This window comes from Colobus angolensis, unplaced genomic scaffold (genome assembly GCF_000951035.1).
Source record: "Colobus angolensis palliatus isolate OR3802 unplaced genomic scaffold, Cang.pa_1.0 Scaffold426, whole genome shotgun sequence".
NCBI lineage: Eukaryota > Metazoa > Chordata > Mammalia > Primates > Cercopithecidae > Colobus > Colobus angolensis.
The window spans coordinates 1,705,161-1,709,928 of NW_012117666.1; the positions used below are offsets into that span (position 1 = coordinate 1,705,161).

The window sequence follows — 4,768 nt, forward strand, 5'->3', positions numbered from 1 at the left end:
CGCAGTGCTGATGATCAGGGACGCTGTGCTGATGATCAGGAAGGCAGTGCTGATGATCAGGGAGGCAGTGCTGATGATCAGGGACGCAGTGCTGAGCAGGAGGAGCTGTCCTGGGCCTGCCAACCTCGCTGTCCTCTCCTAGGATATGTCCTGCAGAAGGCAGGCCTGTCCCACCTGGGGCTCTTCCTCCCCAGTCCCAGCCAGAATCACTGCGGTGGGCTCAGTTGATTCGGGGGAGAGAAAGCCACACTCTTGTCTTTGGGAAGGACCAGGGAATGGACCCAGGACGGGCAGTCACTGAACTCACCTGGGGAACTCTGAAAACTCATGTTCACAGGCACCACCCTGAGAACCTGATTCCAGGTCTCCAGAGGTGGGCCTGAGAATCTGTATTTCTGCAGAGTTCCAACGATGGTGATGACAGAGCCGGTCTGCCCGCATGCTGTGCCTGCAGCTGCTGGAAAACTTCTAGAGCTCCCACTGAGTGCTTTTCTGACTTCATTTTGGGATCAGCGGGTACACCCGCCCCATCCTACCACTTTCTGATACGTGTCATCTGCACAGATGAGGATGCGGTAGCCTTTTCGTTCTATTATTGAGGGTCCTAACTGCCTGTAGTTGAGAGGAGCTCTGAGTGACAGCAGAGGGACCCAGACAGCACCCCATCCCTGTGACGGAGACGCAGCTTTGGGCAGAAGGTCCCGGGGGGGGGACCGTGATGTGTTCCAGCTCATGTGGCCGTGCCCGGGGTGACTCTCTCAGGGATGCTGACCTACTGGGGGTTCTCACTCAGCCAGGGAGACTGCATTTTCCATTTTCTGAGGCTCGGGCTGGCTGGGTGGGAGCCGCCCTTCTCAGCCTGCCTGCTGAAGGTGGCAATCGCAGTCAGCCCACCTGACCTGTGCCCAGGTGGGACTCGCCTTCTCTCTCTTCAGCAAGATCACCTCTGGGGAGATACGGGAGGAGGATTTCCTGATGCAGTCCATTTATCTCTCCTGAGTCCTGGTCTCGGGGAGCCTGCAGCTGAGCAGTGGACAGAAACAGACTCCCTTTCCTCCTGCAGCAAAGCAGTGGAACAGGCCCCATGCCACCCCCACAGGAGGAGGCTGGACAGGGAGTGAGCAGGGCTGCCACACTCAGGCCCTCTGACGTGCAAGCCTGGGACCAGATGCCCCGGCGCCCCCACCATGAGTTACTGGATGGGGTGGTCCCAGCCCCTGGTAGCAAGCTCAGAGCTCTGTAGATGACCAGAATTCACACAAAATTCAGGCCCCCACTTCATACCCCTGGGATTCCCAGTGTTTCTTCCAGTTCCTGCTGACCAGTTAGTGAGGTCTTGTCCACGTTCCAAGGACCCCTCCATGTCAGTGAACCGATAAAGGGAGCGCTCGGGCTCAGCAGCAGGGGTCCTGTGTGTGGGGTCCTGGTCGCCCGAGAGCCCCACGGACTTGTCGCGCCCTCGGCCTGCTGCCATTTAATCTCTTCTTGTTTTCTTTCCACACAGGATTCCGTTGGTGAACCTGTAAAAACAAAACAAACAAAACAAAACAAAAAAGACAAAACCTAAAACTCAGCTATCTAAGGGGGAGGGTCCCCGCACCTACCACTTCTGTTTGCCGGTGGGAAACTCTCAGAGCAGGACGCTCTAGGCCAAATCTATTTTTGTAAAAATACTCATGCCTATGGGCGACTCTGCCTTCTCCCAGAGTTTTCTTTGGAGAACAGAAAGAAGAAATGAAAGAAGGAAACCGGAGGCAGAGAGACGAGGATACCCAACGAAAGGGACGGGAGGAAGCATCCGAAACCTAGGATTCGTCCTGCGATTCTGAACCTGTGCCAATAATACCATTATGTGCCATGTACTGACCCGAAAGCCTCGGCCGCAGAGCCGGGGCCCAGCGAATCACACGGAGAAATCTTACAGAAAACAGGGGTGGGAATCTCTTCCGATAGAGTCGCTATTTCTGGTTAATATACATATATAAATATATAAATACAAACACACACACACACACACTTTTTTTGTACTGTAGCAATTTTTGAAGATCTTAACTGTTCCTTTTTAAAAAAAGAATTGTGTTATAGGTTACAAAATCTGATTTATTTAACATGCTTAGTATGAACAGAATAAACCAGTGTTTTCTACTTTGGCAACTCATGTCACACACATATTACACACATGTGCGCATACACACAGTACACCTACATGCATATAGACGCATCTATTGGAAATGCAGTTCCACAGGTGAGCATGTTCCTTCTGGTGACCTGGTATTCCATCACCGTTTACCCCAGGGGACAGCCTCGACCCAGACAAGGAGGCCCTTAAATGATGTTTGGTGAGTGGCATCAAATGTGTGACTTACTATCTTGGGCCAGAACTAAGGAAGCCGTGGTTTTATATATGTGTGTGTATATATATACACACACATATATGTGGGTATATATATATGTTTTTGTATATATATATATACACACACACATATGCATACATATGATTTTTTTTTTTTTCATTTAAATGTTGGAAGATGCTGCCTAACAGCCACACTCACATTTATGTAGCTGGTTGCTTACAAACAGGCCTGAGGCCTGGGTTGGGTGGGTGGTGCATTCTTGGACGTGTGTGTCATGCAAGCATAGACTGGATTAAGAAGTTTTCCAGTTCCAAATATTAAAGGAATATATCCTTACGATGTGTGTGTGTAATGTCAGGGCAGAACTTAGACATATGTGAAGGGCCCCAGTTGGTTTGAAAACGAAAAATCGTCATTCTGTGTGCAAACCACGCAGGCTGCCCCACTCGGGCGGTGCCCTGGCCCGGCCTGTGCTGCATTGCCTTCCCTTGCGCAGGTGGGCAGGTGTTGCCCACTTTTTCTAGGGCCCCAAGGGTGTCTTGGAATCTTGGGGGAAGCCCCGGCAGAGATGCCGTTCTCCTGTCAGCTTCCACTGGCCGATGGACGTTTCTGTTTTGTCATCGAGAATCCTACTGTAGAACTACCCAGTGGAAACAGGGGCCCCAGACCCGAGCCTCAGTACAGAGAATCCCAACCACACACACTTTATTAAAAATACTGCCATGCCGCTGGGCCTTCCTCACAAGCCTCTCCTGAGCCGGGCTCACTGGTGGCCCAGACTTGCTGTCAACAGGGGGTGCTGTCGGGATCTAGGGATGCATCTCGTGGCCCACACTGTGCCTCCTTAGAGGATGTTTCCTGTCTATGAGAGATGCCTAATGTGGTGTGGGTCCCTGTCTCCAAAGACTCTTATTTCTCACACATGGCCCAGGTAGAACCTTAATTTCAGCAGTAGAGTGCATGAGGCAATTCAGTGAAGTGTCGCAGGCCAGGCGAAAAGGTTAAAGAGCAGACAGACAGCTGACCTTACTGCCCTCACTGGCCAGGCTGATGACCTGATTCTTCCCTCGGGTTCAGTCTCCCTCTGAAACACCTTGAGATATGCTTCAAAAGTTCATTTTTGTATCTCCTGAAACACATGAACCTAGAGTAATGCCTCTGGAGGGGAAAGGGCTGTTTTTGTGACACAGCAGTGTTGAGATCTGTATCCATGGTATTGCTCACAAATTAGGAAAAGTTGTTCTTTAGTTTTTGTTCTGTCGTTTTCCCCCCAAGCTTTGGCACATCCCGAGACAATGCAAATATCCGCCACTGGCATTTGGCCATCTCCAGGTTCCTGGCACTCACCTGCACGGCGCTCCAGCCTGCAGCTCTCTCTGCACGCCATCCGGCCTCGTCCATCCCATTCTCCTTCAATCACTCCCTTCCGCTGAGGTGGGCCTCCTGACTCCAGGTGAGCACAGCGTGGTGCGAGTGCATGGTGAGGGCTGGCAGTGTCCAGCAGGCAGTGGGGTTGCTGCTCTGGTCTCTGACATTCTGAGCTCCAGAGTGAGCCCAGCCGAGGAGGAGGTGACAGCAGCGGGGGCCCCGTTGGTTCACTGGCCATGAGAACCCAGGATTCCCGAGGGACTCCTGGTATCTGCTCTGTTATCTCCCAGCTGCTCAGCCCCCTTCTCCAACCATGGGTGGTACCCTGGATGCCCTGAACTGTTTCCTGGGTCCATGAGACATAGAGCCTTGGAAGGAAGCATAAAGCAACAACCCTCTTGTCTCCCAGCAGAGCCACAGGTTCATGGTAGGGCTGTGAGACCCACACGGGCACAACCACCAGACAAGCAAATGCATGCCCATTCCACACCTGAAAGTTTGGTTCTGTACCGACATGACATCCGCCAAGGTAAATCCACACAGGTGAAGGCTGCTATTTCTGGATGATTGAGGCAGTGTATGTAAAGACGTATTATTTCACTTTTTTAACTGGTTACCTGCAATCCCAGACCCCTCAACTGGGATCATCGTCTAGGTAAGAGGAGATAGTGAGTGAAAGTGCCTGGGCCTTGGAAATGCAGCCCCACTCACGGTGAAGTCTGCACCAGGGCACGGAATTGCCCTGCTTTGGGCCTTATGTATATGTAATGCCCATGCACTTTGTGTGTCGGTGGCTGCTGAGTTGGCCTGATCAGTCCTTCTGCACCTTGGGGTAGTGTTTCAAGCTAGTTGTTGTCCTCTTTCCTCTGCTTGACCCCTGGAATTCAGAGTCTCATAGTAGACACCTCCCTTCCCCCACCCAAGGCCTGGTCCTTACCTTTGCTTGAGCTTTCATTCCTCAAGAAAAGAACTCCAAGGAAGGGTGACGTGGTTTGTTAGGGTTCCCCAGTTTTTGTCCACTTCCATCTTATTCCTCGGAGATCCCG

The 4,768-nt window shown here is 51.8% G+C and overlaps 1 protein-coding gene across 1 annotated transcript in view; it reads left to right on the top strand.

Annotated features, from left to right (window-relative positions):
* The window catches only part of AJAP1 (adherens junctions associated protein 1), an 81,418-nt gene extending 78,728 nt beyond the window's left edge, over positions 1-2,690 (top strand). The window contains exon 6 of the mRNA XM_011956848.1: positions 1,505-2,690. The gene's annotated coding sequence lies outside the window, so the exon portion shown is untranslated. The remainder of the gene's footprint in view (positions 1-1,504) is intronic.
* The last annotated feature ends 2,078 nt before the right edge of the window (positions 2,691-4,768 follow it).